Source organism: Lonchura striata, chromosome 1 (genome assembly GCF_050655825.1).
Source record: "Lonchura striata isolate lonStrDom1 chromosome 1, ASM5065582v1, whole genome shotgun sequence".
NCBI lineage: Eukaryota > Metazoa > Chordata > Aves > Passeriformes > Estrildidae > Lonchura > Lonchura striata.
This window is the reverse complement of record NC_140703.1, coordinates 25971670-25987568: the sequence shown is the minus strand read 5'-3', so window position 1 is coordinate 25987568 and position 15899 is coordinate 25971670.

The window sequence follows — 15899 nt, the reverse complement described above, 5'->3', positions numbered from 1 at the left end:
CAAGTTCACACTGTTTGTGAAGTTTGAATATGAAGGAATAATTAAAAAAAAAAAAGACAAAAGAACGTGGCAGGTGTCTTTGTGTGTTTCTTTGTATGTGGAGAACATGGAAGGCGGATGGCAAGTGTCCTGTGGACTTCTCTTAGCTCTGATGGGGCACAGCAGGAGTCTTGCTGGTGCCCATCTGCAGGGTCAGCCACAAGCATTGCCATATTGGGATCACTGTCAGGGCTGAACATCAACAGTAGTTGATGTTGGGGCCACATGCCTGACAGTGTGGGGTTCTGGTGTCCAAGATACTGCTCAGAGATAAAAGCAGAGACTTCCCATTCTTCTGATTTTAGCAACCCTGCACCAAGTCTTTGAATGCACTTGCTCAGCCCTTGCCAGCCTCCTCAATACCAGAAATGCATTCTGCTGGTCAGTTCAGGCCCTGAAAGAGCAAAGTGCTCCTTGGGATCCACACTCACTTGAAGGGGTTTCATGTGCCCTGGATTTCCACTTCTTGACAATGACTAATCCTCAGTCTTCCAGTTTCAGTGTTTTTATTTCCTCTATTACTGCAGCAAGTGCATTTTTAAGAAGTTAAAGCGATAAAGTGATATGTGATGTGAAAATCAGGGCACAGACACTGCCAAGCTTGAGCTGCTGAGGCTGAGAATTAGTACTGTTGTACAAACCAGAACTGAAAATGCATCTGAGTGCCTGCTCACTTCCCAAACCCTGCTCCCACTTAATCCAAACCATGCTGGATCCAGAAAAGCCCATAATTTTGTTTCCAGGTAATATACTACAAACAGGTTTACTTTAGGATAACCAGCTTTGTGCTTGGAGCAGAGTGAGACCCCTGAGAAGCGACCAGAGTACCCTCTATTAGCTCTTTCTAGGACCAAATTTGGCCTCTTGTTTCCTGCTGTGAGCACAGCATGCAAAACAATGATCTTCTTAATTTTCCATAATGGATAAAGGACAGCTGTCTCAACAGTCTTCTGACCCATGAGTGTTAGAAGGGAAAGGATCCTCTCCCTTGGGAGAAACCATGTTGGATAAACTGTTGCATGAACAGGTACAAGGGAAGTTTTAGCATAGAACTAAAATGCTGTTTGTTATTAGTAGAAATACCAAGTTATCACGTCTAACTCCTCACATCTCCCTCTGAGTCATGAGGGCAAATGCACAAAAATCAACTCTGGATACCGAGGTTTGCTGGGCCACAGGTGTCACAAGCCACAGCCTTCCCAGGCATGTCCCCTGTGTGTCCCTGGCAGTGGGCACCCTGGGAGGGCTGAGACATCAAGAATTTGGGCTCAGTTCTACCTGAGCTCTTAGCTGAGAGACCTTGCTGTCACTTTCATTTGTGACAGATCTGGCAGGAGCCAGAGAGGCCCAGGTACAACTCGTGCTAGAACAACGGTGCTGATCTCACGTTCACACGCTGTCCCCTCTCAGCCTCACCTTCCTCCCTCTTCACCAAACCAGCCCATTTTTATGGCAGTGTTCCCAGCACTGACCAGAGTTTCAGTGAGTTTGGGAGATGGGCTGGTATGACTATACCAAGGGTCTTACTGTCTCAGGAGGAGGTTTGGGATGGGAACTCAGCAGACAAGTAATAAGGAAATGGAGCAGAGGTGATGTGGGATGTGTCTCTATCCCAACCCCGTAGGCTCCTTAGTGGTGTCACACACAGTCGATGAGAGAAGCTCCTACAGGAAACCTGTCACTACTCAAGGAAGAAATAAAGTCTCCCAGACTGTACCCTTCCATTTGGTCTGTAAGGGAGAGGCTGCTCCCCTGTGGTTTCTCTGTGGGACGGGGTCAATGTGGCTGTAGGAAATTCCAGCACACTTAGACACACAAGATAAGCCTAAAATGAGAATCCTGACATGAGCCTCTCCTCAGAATCACACCTGTAGTAGCTGGGAGTGAGAAAACTGGGAAAATGCCTAGAAATAGGCTTCTGGGGAGCCACTGCATGTCCTCAGCAAACATTTAGAAAGATGTAGGACATCTCACATGGACACTGATGGTGTGCACATGCAGACATTCATTTCTGCCATCACAGAGAGAAACCTCTCTGTTTCCCCAGGGGACCCTGAATCATGACCCTAGCTCAGCCCTCTTGGGGACTTGGACCTCACACCCCAGATTATATCTGAAGATGCAGCTGAACACAGAAGCACATCATTAGTGTGGGTTCAATGCTATCCTTCAGAGTTGCTGAGGTCAGAAACTTCTGGCCAGGAGACATTTGTTTTAGTTTGAAATGTTCAACCAGGAGCCTGCTGGCAGGGCTCCAGCTGCCTGCCAAGAGCTGGGATGGCAAGGTGCCACCCCAGGGAGAGCAGCCATGACTTGGCTGTGGTCAACCAGGGTCTGGGCTGGTTCCTTGGCCCAGCCTGGGCTGATGAGTGTGCACCAGTTGTCCCCTAGCATAGTAAGAGCCAAGTGGCTGCAAGGTCTCCTCACCTCAGCACTTCACTCAGTCAGGCAGGTGAGTATTGAGCTCACTCAAATATTAGTGAGCCCTCTATTCTTCTTACTTGATTTTAATAATCACAGATGGACTGGTGAGGAAAATACCACGCTCCAGAACGGTATAGATGAAAGGAGGCAGAGATCTCTTAAGTTTGCTCTTGGGGAAAGAGGTTTATTGGGGGTGCAGAAGGTCCTGCCTCGTGCTCCCAGACGCAGCACGTGGCTGGGCCTGAGGGAGGGGGAGGGGAGAGACAAAAGGAGGGGTTAGGAGAGGGGAAGCCCCAGGAGGGGAGGAGGTTCCAAGAGAGGGGAAGAGGTTCCAAGAGAGGGGAAGAGGTTCCAAGAGGCCGCGTGGCCCCTCGGAGCCCCCTTATCAGGGGCTCCTAGGTGGGTTGGGATGAGGCATATCCAATGGGGTTACAGACACTGATGTTTTAGGGGAGGGTACAGAGGTGTGGGGTGAACCATACATATTTTGGGGGGTGGGATGGAACAGCCCATTTCACCCCAGGACCCATCCAAAGGCAGGGGTGTCATCCGGCTAGCTGGGAGAACTGCTCTCATCCTAGCTGTATTATTTATGAACAATCATATTTATCTATCATCTGCAACAGACTGGGCCATGGCCAGAGCTCTCACTTGCTGCTGAATGAAATAGCAGCCTGAATCTACCAGCAGTGCATGCACTCCTTCTTCAGACTGCAAGACTGTCAGAGGAAGTGCAGGATTGCTTTCCCAAGATAAACACAGTTCTAAGTGCTCTCCTTGCAGGCCTTTCCCCCAACCCTTGGGCTCCTTGCAGCCATGGAATGGGATGTTATTTGCAGTGGTAGCCTCCATTCTTGAAACCTCAGTTCCTCGTGCGTGCCTGGCACCAGCCATGGCTTGAGAGCACCAGGCATGGCTTGAGAGCACCAGTAATGCTTTGAGAGCACCAGACATGGCTTGAGAGCACCAGGGATGCTTTGAGAGCACCAGGCATGGCTTGAGAGCACCAGGCACGAGCAGGCTGCTCCATGCAGGCTGCTCTGTGCAGGCCTGTGTGCCCAGGCACACGACAGAAGGCATGGATGGCTCAGAGTGTTGAAATGCAAGGGCTGTACACCCAGCCATGTGGTGAGGCAGGAGCCATGACAAAGAACCCCCTCCAGAAGTCACCATAAACAGCCAAGAGCCTTTCCCAGCCCACCAGCAGGGAGGTGAAGCTGCAGTGCAGCTGGCAGAGAGGGCAGAGCTCTGTCAAGATCAGTCTTAAGTTGCTGTTGTTGTTTCTTTCCTAAAGATCCCTCACTTCAAGAGTCAATAGCTAAACTGACCACACAGGAAAAAGATTAATCCTATTAATGTACAGTTGGTTACAACATTAAGAAAGAAATGCAAGATCCATACCTAGAGATGTATGGTTCAGTGTTCAGACTACAGCACCACTCCCAAATCAGGATTTTCAGGAATGCATATTTAAAGCTTCACACTTGCATATCTCAGAGTACAGAAAACTGAACATAATTTAAAAAAAAAAAAAAAAGAAGAGAAAACTCAAAATTTTTTTGACCAACATTCTCACAGAACTAGAAATGCCTCCTTGTGCCAAAACAAGGATGAATAATTCCCACAGGAAAATGTGGAAAGTTCAAGTAATTTTTATCAAACCTGCAACTTTTTCTAAGTCCTGATAAAAAATACATTAAAATACAGTCAAACTTCATTAAAAATAGCTTGGTTTTTTCAGAAGGGTTGCAGTCCTAATGTTCCTAGCAGATACCCATGGGATGCAGAACAGTTGCAAACAGTAGCTGATTTCTGGAGCCCACACAGATTTATGAAGTGCTGCAAGGCCAGGTCCATGGGGACAGTTCTGTGACTCTACCATAGCTCTGTTTCAAAGGAGGCAAAACATCTACACAGCTCCTCAGAGCTGAGTTCCGGCTCCTTTTGAAAGTGGGATGTAGCTGCTTTTGTTGTGCTTGTCATTGCTTTCCTGCAATTTTCCTTGGCTGACCTATTCACTGCTGAGTCTGTGCACTGAAACCCGAGGCTGAAGCACAGTAAAACGATATATCATTTCACCAAAGGAACAAAAAATGTGATTTCCTTCGGGAGATGCAGGAGGATGCCCTTACACAACTGTATGAAGAGAGACCAAACAAATATTGCCATCAGTGCCCCCACTGCACATCTTTTTGAGGATCAGACATATTTCCTGTGGCCCTAATGAAGTGGGGTTGACTGTGCTTCAAGGCCTTGGCATAGATGCTTCCTTTAGTAATGATCATTATCCTTCTCATCATCATCATCAGTGACAACTCTGTGACTCTCATACACACATTCTGCAATGCATCCTGCAGACCAAGTTGTTATATAAGAAGGAAGACATAAATATCACTAATCCAAGGAATTGAGTATCTGTAGAAACTCAGCTGTACCAAAAAAGCTTTCTATGCCCTACAAACCAGCAGACAAGGAGCTCCTTACTCACATCCACCCCACTGTGGGTTTCAAACTCAAATGTGGGCAAAGTATTCAGCTCATATGGTCCCTTGTGCCATTAGAAAATCATAGGCAACAACATTTTAGCACCTCTTTCACGCAGGGACTGTCCCCGTAGCACAGCACTGATGAACCTCTCTCCAATGCATGGCTGAGCCTTTCCCCAGTTTTAAATTCCCTGGCGGTTTCACAGAGATTTCACGCCAGGCTTTTCTGCCCAAGCCAGAAGAAATGCATGAAAACAACACTGGCAGTATTGCTGACCACAGTCCCATCTCGCTCATCTTGTCTCATTAAAATAAGCAAGCGAAGAAGAATCTTGCTATTCAGACAGATTCTATTTTCCATATAGCCACATTGTCCATCATCAATTAGCCTGATGAATAAGGCAGAGCCAGCTGTCTGGAAAAGACTAAAAACAAAGCAATCAAAGGAAAGAAAACAAACAAACAATAAAACAACAGGAGCCAAACTTCCCCAGACAACAGCAGAGCTCTCCTTTTTTTTTTTTTCTTGCATGATTTTGAGGGCCTACAGGCCGCATTAAGAGATGTACTGAGTGATAAAATCAACTTTCCCCCACTGCAGATGAATGGCAGTGTTTCAGACAAACCCCAGGATTTCTCATTCCCTGTCCAAAGCCCAGGAAAGCCATCATAACCCAGCACCCTCCTAGGGCCATACCTGGACCAGCAAGCATGGAGGTGCTGCTCACACACCAGCACAGCCCCCTTGGCAGGAGTAGCCAGGCCTACTCTGCCACCAAGCCATGAAAGCAACAAGCCATAGCTCTCACAATTCCCACTCCAGCAGACATGGCTATCACAGAGAGAATTTGGAAAATATTTTAAAAACTATTCTCTGAAATAAGAATAAACAACCATCCCACTGAGCTGCAGTCAGCTGCATCTGTCTGCAAATGTATTTCTAGTCTCCGGTTTAGTAGTTTCAGGGAGGGGGACAACCCCTCCTGTATCCCCTGTGATGGAAATAAACCATAAGGAGACCACTCTGTTGTTTTGCTGGGGAAGGAAGAGTGGAGAAGCATCTGCAAGCTCATGGCTTTAATGATGATGGGAGGAAGAAAGTCTTTCAGCCCAATAGATCCTCATGCTCTGACATTTACAACCTGCCACCCCATGTCACAAAGCTATGGGTTTTGTGGCAGCTCTATGCCCAGCCCAGCTCCTAGCAGAGAGCAGCTCTGCATCCCACAGGAGTTCAGCCTTCCCCAGGGATTTGGGCAGCAGTTGCTTTGCCTTTGCCTAAGTCCTTCCCTTAAGCAAGCTGGCAAGGCCCCTCTAAAGTTTGCAGCTTCTTGTGTTTTCTTGGGTCTTGAAAATCCCTCAAAGGTTTACAGAAGAAAAGCTGTTAGCACGTCTCTGCAAAGTCAGGCACAAGCTGAGCCCTGAACATTTGTGGCAGCCCTGGCCAAGGCCTGTGCTTTGAGTCCTGCCTGGAAAGGCTTGCTCCAGGCTGCCCAAGGGCAGCTTTTCCAAACTTTCAGAGTGACCACTGCCTTGCAGGATGGGCTTGCCAGCTGGGAGTTCTCCAGTATCAGTCAAATTATATGTTTTCTTCACTCCAATTCTCAATCTACATCTCCTCTGATGCATTCAACCCCTCATGCTGCCAAACAATCTCCAGGATGGGAGTCTGGGCAAAGCCTTGACAGGAGCTCCTTTGGTCCTGACTGCAAATGCAGCTTGTGCTGCTCACACCTCTCACCACCTCATTCTCCAGACTTAACAGAGCCAAAACTTCACATGCCATTAATTTTCCTGCTCTTCTTTTTTTATCTCTTGCCTGCACAAACTCCTTTTAAAGCCAGACAGTCTTGACTGCAAGGGGATTTACAATCCAGCACACTGAGGTCAACAGCTTGACTTCAGAGCTGCTTTTGGTTTCCAGGATGCTCCATGGCCTTCACAAACCATGGTGTGAGAGCTCAGGGCTGAGGTCTCCCAAGTGCCCCTTGGTTCAGAACTGCCTTAGCAACCTGAGCTGACCATGAATACAAGCTGCTGAATTTATGATCTCATACATAAAAGGAACTTCAAGTCCTTTAAGTCCTGTTTCCTCTCCCTAGGTTTTAGATGATACCTACCTGAATCTATACATTTTCTCACCCACTCATTTTCATCAGACACTTCTTTGGTCTATTTTCAATCTGTTTACATGGCTTTTGGGAAGATATTTTAGTGACTGTGTTTCATCACAGTGCCCAGGCTTATTTAGGTTTATGTCTTTAGACAGTCCCCAAAGGACTTCATTCAAGCAACTTAATTAGTAACCATTAATAAAATGTATAAACAGCTTCTTAAGAGAAAATCAGATCACAAGCCCAAGTACTTTAACAAGGCCATTAGTCTGCAATTATATGTGAGACAGAAAAGTGTTATGAAACTATCCTGCACCAGCCTGGAGTGATGTTTGAATAAACACCAAAGTAATTTAGGTGCTGGCATCCTCCTAAGTTCCCGGCACTGATGGTTGTACTGCAGAGCTGCTGCTCTTCTTGGTGCCCTCTGCGCCTTCTCTCTCTTGGGAGAGAGAAGTTACGATGAAGTCCAGAGTTAGGATGTGTGCAGGGACTCAAGGGTTGCAAGTTACATGCATGGTTCATAAGCAATGAACCCTGTGAGGCCTGATCTTGAAAGCATTCCTCTATAAAATATGACTGAGTATGCTTTGGAGAGGACTCTTTGGGAATGGCCACCAAGAAATACCTCTCTTTTTGCACCAACTCTTGAACTATCCTCCAGCCAAAACCTATCTGGCCAGCCTATGGGAGTGATCTTCATTTGATGTACACGCTGAACTCAGAGCTTTAATTTCCCACGTGCTTACTTGATGCATGTGCTGGGTGGAGGTCTGGCAAGAGCCAGCAGCCTTCTCTTCCAGCAAGAAACCCAAGAGGGCAGAAGCAAAGTGCCATGAGTTCATGGGGCAAGCTCCATCTTGAGCCAGCTGGTGTGGCAAAGTCCAGCCTCACATCCAGACAGGACCAAAGCACCATCACCTCTCCTGACTGCAACAGGAATGGCTCAGCAGCTTCTGTATGGCAGCATCCCATTTTCCCCCTTTGGAGGAGCCTCTCCTGAACCTGGCATATATTTGTTATCTTTAACAACATCGTCTGTGGTTTCTAAAAGTTTCTGAAAGTTTATGGTGAATTCTCTAAAGTAATATATCCCCTTTTCTGTCATTTCAAATCCATGTCAGCAAATGACAGGAGACCATCCCTCACTCCTATGCACCAAAGCATGTATTTCCTTTACTGCAAATATCTTTAGTGCTTGAAATAATTTAAACTTCCCCTCTAATATGCTGACATACTTTCAGAATCTGTAGGGAAGCATACAGACAGCAAGAACTTTTATGGAAATATTTAGGACCCCAAAGAACGCTTAGGCAAGAAATTAATTACTGTGCTTGGCCCACAGTGAAATGCACTGACCCATCAAGACACAAGTAAGCTGGCAAGCAGGATGAGTAAGGGCAGTTCAATTCTTTCCAGCCCCTCCCAGGATGAAGGACAGTCTTGCATCAGTGCTGCAATAAACACTGGACATTTGAAAGTTTCATAGCCTTTTGTTTTACTGAAGGAACAGATCATGTGAAAATTCTATTGTGGGGGAAAAATATTGAAAAAATGAAAAAACCACCCAAGAAATAAAGCACTTAGGTTACAGCCAGGCTTCTGCTCTGGCATAGAGTAGGGACCTTGGTGAACCCTGGTGTGACAGTCCCAGGCTGGGCTGCAGGACACCCCATGGCCTCCCAGCCCAGATGTGCCCCAGGTCTCCTGCACAGCTGCAGAGTGGTGGTGGGACACTGTGTCACTGGTGTGAAGGAGCTCTGACCCCTCCCAGAAGGCACACTGGAACAAACTCAGACACAGGCACCTCTAATGAGGGACTGAGAAGATTAATATTCTGCATTGAAAGAGAAAAGGTTAGAAAAACAACTAGTTCTTTCACTGCATTTGGTATCTTGCCTGACTTTTTGGGATATATTTATAGTTAATCAATGTTGGAGCTTTTTGCCTGCATATCTGAAAGTTTCCTTCCTTTGACTAACATGTTCATTCCATAAATGCAAAGCTCCTCCATGCAAGCACACACTATAGCTAGTCCACATCTCGCTTGAACAGTAACATAAGCACAAGGCAACAGGGCAGGCACCAAGAAGCATTAATATCATTTTGTGTCTCTCCTATGCCAAGGGCAAAACCACACAGAATAGCATTTTCATTTCCTTTTTTCTGCCTTTTGGAGTGAAACTGTAATCACTCCACTCCAGAGCAGGAATTTATATTGGATATGAGGCTTCAGCTTGAGGAACTAGATGATCTTTAGGGTCCCTTCCAACCATTCTATGATTTTCTGACTGCCTGGGAGGGCTGGCTGATCTGTAGGCTGCTGGAGAAAGCCAAGTGGACAAGCCTGTGGGATGAGCAGCACCTGAAATGCTCTTCAGGCTCTTCATGTTACAGAGGGGGCTGGTTCTGAAAGCACCAAAAAAGCTTGAGGTTATGTCCACCAGAAACCAACCACAGGGAAAGTTTGTGAGTAGCCAGACCAACACAGGATCATGCATTATAGCACTTGCTGGTTTGGACTGGGTACAGTTCATTTTCTCCACAGTAGCTGATATGGAACTGTATTTTGGATTTGTGCTGGAAACAGTGTTGCTAAGACTGGGTTTTTAAATTATTGCTGTAAATCTTACACAGGGCTGAGATCATTTCTGTCTCTCACACTGGCCCACCAGTGAGTGGGTTGGGAGGGGACACATCTGGGACAGCTCACCCCAACTGACCACAGGGATATTCCAGGCCACATTGCATCATGCTCAGCACATAAAGGCAGAGGAACAAGGAGGAAGGGGAGCCCTTAGGAGTCATGGAGTTAATCTTCCCAAAACATGTGAGGGATCCCTGTTTTCCTAGGGATTACTGAACACCTGCCTGGCCATGGGGAGTGGGGAATTAATCCCCTGTTTTGCTTTGCTTGCATATGCAGCATTTGCATTACCTATTAAACTGTCTTTATCTCAACACATGATTTTCCTTGCTGTTATTTCTTAGTATTCTTTACCCATTCCACTGGAGGGAAGAAAGTGAATGGCTATGTGGGGTTTAGTTTAGGCTGGGTTGAACCACAGCACAGCAGTGAAAAAAAGACCCCTAACCATAGTCCAGTGATGACCTTTTGAGAGCTGTGCATACAGAGCCCATTCCTGAGAAAGCCTCTCTTCATGGATATTCAGTGACATTAATCTCTTATAAGAAGACAGTAAAATTAAAAGGGAAAACACTCAGCACTGACAAAGATTGTTTTTTAAACACCATCATTATCCCGTGTGAGTCAATGCCACACTGTTATTGTTGCTACCAAGAAGGTATTGATTTAAAAAAAAAAAAACCACATGGTGTATATGAGTCAGAAGACTGTACACAGCTGTGCTAGACAGGGAAATCAGTGCAGGATACCTCTTTCTTTCCCTGGGGCATTGGTCACGAGCAGGATTAGGAACCTCTTCTGTAATTCTGTATTTTCTGAGTTGCCCCTCTTGCTGAGCCACAGGGGTGCTCACCCAGGGGGCTGAGGTTTGCTCTAGGGCAGATGCCAGGATACAGCAGAGCTGTTCCTGGGGGCACAGCCCTCGTGTGGGGCCGGGCTGCTCAGTCCCACCCACTGTCCCGGTTTGCAGCCGTGAGCTGCAGATTTCTCCACCACCACCAGGACCAGGCAGAGGCGCTGCTCCAAGAGGGAATGGGGAGATGCTGCCCCAGGGCCACCCACTGCTATGGGACACAATCCAGCCTTGCCACTGGCAGGAGGGATAAAGACAGGAGGTTGTATCAAACACCACAAAGCACCTGCTACATAGAATATCTCTTTTCAAATACATTTCCAGAGCCATTGTGCATCTGCTCTCACTCGGAGCAGCAACACCTTGTCCCCTCTCATCCCACAGACAGGCCTGTGGGCTCTCATCACTTCTCTGTGCCCTGTGCCATCACCCTGTGTGTCTTGTGACAGATTCCTGGGTTCCCCATCTCCCTTGCCACCAGCAGGAACGAAGTCTCTGCCACTCTAGCTGCAGTCATGCCTTACTGTAGGTCTTGCCTGTGTACTGGGATATGGGTTCCTCTTACTCCAGGTATGCTCAGTGCCCACCTCAGGATGGTGCTCATCTCAGCTGGCTCTCCTGGATGCTGAAATAATCCAAGTGATCTCTCCTGCTACTGTACAGGAACTCAGCAGGGCCCACAGACCCTCAGGGCTGGTCAGAGCACTCTGTCCCTAAGCCTGCTCATGAGCTGTAACCTGTATGTGCAACCTCAGCTCTTGGCTGGGACACATCAGACTAAACCCTCCCCAAGAAGAAGAAGGCTCCTCCTGCAGAAATTCCTTGTCAAATTTTGAGCGTGAACTCTAAACCACAGGAGATTCCAGTTTTAAGGAGCAGAGTTTCAACGAAGGCATTTTGTTCCCCCGTGTTCTAGTTCCAGTTTAACACTTCTGAAAACGTTCAGAGGGAACCAGGCCATTGGCACAGAAAGTTGCAGCATAATTAAAAGGAGAGAAGAAGAAGGTCATACCTTCTGCAGTGATGTTGGGCAAACGAGCAGTAAGTGCTGCTGCAGGAGGAGGACAGTGAAAGCATTACAGGCTTTCAGATATTTGAAAGAATATCTGTTGTTCATCAGATCTAGCAAGCCAGATGCTCTGGGTTGTTGGCTTTCAGACATTTTCCATGGGGAGACATTCCCTCACAAAACTTCTTAGGTCCTCTTCACCGGACGCCAGACACAAGGAGCCATTCCATGGCTCCAAGGAGCCGTGGTGGCCCAGCTACCATACCACCACAGCCCTGGGCCCACAGCAATCACTCCACAACTAAGTCCTGGGAGAAAATGGCCCCAAAGTTGAAAATTCTGATTTCTAGCTTCCAGAGCCTTGGCATAATAGAAATAAATAAATTAGCCTGGAGCAACATAACACTTGTGTGACTGCAAGTGCATTGCAGATGATTCTGATGAAGCTGTTGTTTGCTTCTTCAGGAAAAAGCACTTAGTGTGAGGTTTTTAAACCTGAGCAGCATGTAAATGGCAGTGAGACAGGAAGATGCTATTCTGAGCGACACCTTACACTGCTACGCGTCTTCTAGTTCGCTCCAGGGATGCAGGGGAGAAAACCAGGGAGGCAGCAGCAGTTCTCAACATTTTCTGTCCCAGCAGACAGACCAGAATAGAAGTTGGCATGGAAAAGTTCACAAGAAACCATAGGTAAAGCAAAGTTCACTGAGGCAAGTAGCGAGTAAGACTCAGGGCAGGTACCTGAGGGGGTGAAGGAGAGGAAAGGAAGGTCTGGAGGAGGTAAGACTTCAAGGCAGACAGAAAGCAGAGAGACTTTCACAGCCAAGGAAATGCATAAATGCTGCATCCACCCCAACAATTTTCACTTGATATCACTTCATGGTGTGCCTGTATATGGCAGGTGAAATACCTCTGAAAGCTATAATGAAGAGTACCAGAATGCAGCCTAATTTCTTGGCTCACTGTTGGGGCTATAATTTTGTCAGCCTTGCCTGAGCTCAGCATTCCAGTGCTTTTAAGTAAAAACGGTTGAGACATTTTTAGCTTCATTGCTCTTTGAAGGAAATGTGGCTCGTGCAATTGAACCATCTCAATCATACTGTAGAGAAAACTTTGAGCCCAGTGACTCAGGTCTGACAGAGGGAGTGTAGATATTCTCAGTTCAGTCAAAGAGAAAAAGAGAAAGATTTCTGCCAGTCTAAGCCTGGGAAAAAGTCCAAGAGAACATGTCCTACCACACTGACCTAAGTCCAGTATACCTATCAGGTGAAATGTTTTTACTTTAAGACCAATAGAATTAATGTTCACAATGTTCTATGTAAAAGAGAGAGGTACTTTAAAATAAACATTCATTTACCTTCTAAAATCGTACGAGTTGTTTTGCCCGTCCCTGGCTCAACAGCATCAGGAGAGTAGCAGCAAATGTAAAGAGGATGTCATTACTCCAAGCACCATGAAAACCAGCAGCATGAGGAAGAAAAAGGCAACAGCCCAGTTTTTGAAAAAAAGTGTAAATTGAATCTTCTGCTGTCTTTCTTAAAATAGAAACTAAATCTCCTGGAATGTTCTTGTACTACTCATGGGTCATGCCCTGGGGCGAGAAAGTCAAAATTTGGCAGAGGCAACAATCTTGAGTGATACTTAAGTGCTTGGTATGTGTCATGGGATACACAAGCATCTCAGACAGAGGCAATTAGGACTGCCCAAGTCCATTTAGGAAGCTTTGGGTCTCCCCAGTGAGCATCTTCCCCAGGGACACAGATGTCTGCTGCTCAGTCACACCACAGCTGGGAAAGGAGAGGTGGCCAGTGCCACTGTCTGGTGAGAACACTCTGTGGGGTGACAACACTGCCACACAAAGTGAGAAGTAACTCTGGGTGGACACTGGCCAGAGGGCAGTGAGTGACAGAAGGGAACCACAAACACCCCTTCCAACTCATCTGCTGCACATGTGTGCACTCAGCCTCTTGCCTCAGACAGAAAGAAAGCATTAAAGATGTGAGGTGAGATGAGCGTCCTCCTGTCACCAGCTGTGAGAGCCAGACAGCCAGGTTGGAGCAGGAATCCCAGCTGTACAATAAAAAGCATCAGTACTGATGATGTCAAGACCACAAAAGCCCTTCAGGACAAAGGTGGTGGGAGGGAAGAAGAGGGGCATGGACACCACAAAAGGAGCTGATGCTGTAGCAGGATGTTACTGAGGAGGGATCCTATTTGCTGAGGATCCTCAGGCTGAGGCAGTGGGGAGAAATGGGGGAAGGAAGGGCACTGTCTTGAGAAGATAATAGAGCATTAGCATTTGGGTTTGGCTCAGAGAACACCTCCTCCTGCTTCAAATTGAGCAACTGTTCCCACAACCAGCCTTGTCTCCAGGCTTTGCTCCCTTCCAGTAGTGCAGAGCTGTCCCATGCAGAAGGAAAAGAACACCCCCCTCCCTGCTCCCAGAGGTGTCTGCAGCAGGTGCTGAACCATCACCAGCCTCTCTGAGATTTAGGGCCACTTTGATGAATGACTTTACAGCCCCAGCTACTGGAGGGCTGTGCCTCACAAGAGGGCATGGCAAGAGCCCCAGCAGCACAGTTCCTCACAGGACAGACATTATCATTTTCTAGGGAAGGAAGGATGTACAGAGGTAATGACAGCCCTGCTGCTCTATGGCTTCTTGGCATGAAAATATGAATGGGTTACTCCAAAAAGCATAATGGCACTTTTGACAATTGATGCCCTTTTTCTCACTTGGATATTTTTCCTCTCGTATCTCCTGAAAATGAGCCTCTTGGACATCCTGTGCATGGCACAGTGTGAAGATTGTGGGGAGACACCACAAGGTGAGGTATGGCATTATGATCCTCTGGCCCTCTCCACAGCCCTTCCTCTATCAGGCATCGCTGCAGAAGTAATCCTCCTCACATTAAAACCCCCATCTCCTCTCCTCATGAGCAGCACCAATTGCCCAATACCAATGCAGAAGAAAATAGTGGCAGGATCCATCCTTCCAGTGACATGCTGCTAAACTTGTGTTCTAACATGACCAAAATTTAATTAAAGCAAAACAGGATCAAAACAGTAATTTTAGAGAGGCATTTGGCAGGATGCTGGCTTTATCCAGTCAGCTTGCTTTTTGGGATACAGTGCTTGAAGTCACAATTCTGCCAAATAGGGAGAGCTCTTCTAAACCAGATTATGCCTGAGGTAAAACAGAAGGACTTGGATCTGAAAGTCCCAGTCTAATACCTAACCAGCAGATGAAAGAGTTATTATGGTACCACCCACCCTTGAAGTCAGAATGCTTTGCTGTATAAAATCCATTGCAGATGTGATTTGCATGGCAAAAATTCCCTGCAAACTAAACCCACATATCTGTGGGCTGTGCAGGTTTGGGATGTGCCACCTTTTTCCATACTGCTGGCAGAGAGGACAGGGAAGGTAAAGGCTGGGCAGAAGGGAATCAATATCAGCTGGATCTGAATCTCACATGAATCTTATCTGACATGAGCTGTGGTAGCTTCTTCAAGGAGTCAGTACTGATTCCACAAGCTGCTGTGCGTAGATAATCCTGAAACTGAGTTCTATTTTGGCCACCACTTTGAAAACAGGTGAGTTTTGTAAAAAAAACCACCGAGGCCAAGCAGGCATATCCTGCTAAGATGGTATGGGTATGAATTAAAGTTTTGTTGGAAGTTTGCAGGCTGTGCCAGCCAGAAAAGTTCTGTTTACTTCACATCCAGCAAACAAGGTTATTTTCATGTCAGTGTAGGATAATTCAGATTGGGAAGAGTACCCAGGAGGGGTCTAGTCCAGCATCGTGCTCCAAACAGGGTCAGCCATGAGGTCAAATTAGGGCTTTATGCAGTCAGGTATTGAAAATCCCCTTGGATAACAGTATTTTAACAATACTGTCACGAGAGCACCCTGGCTTGCAGGAAGTAGGATGGAGGATTTATTCCACCTGGGTGGTACATATTAGACACTGCACCTCAAATACTGGCTGTAGTGACAGCAACTGTGGTGTGAAATCACAATAAATACCATTTGCAAACAATCCTTTAAGCTGCAGGAGTGGAGGGCATAGCAACCCTGCCAGAGATGGCAAAGTGAAGAGTGAGGAGCTTGGGAATCAGCATTAGTAGGGAAGGACAAACATGTTTGGGAACTGGACAGGATGCTGAGACTGTGGCTGGAAACCAAAGGAAAAGACACAAACACAGGCTGGAGAGATGCACAAGGGAACAGGAGTGCACAAACCCTCAGTGGACAAGCATCACAGAAGAATTTTAGGCCTCTCGGGCAAGGAGGTGGGGAAATATTAAGAGGGAACACTGGCAGT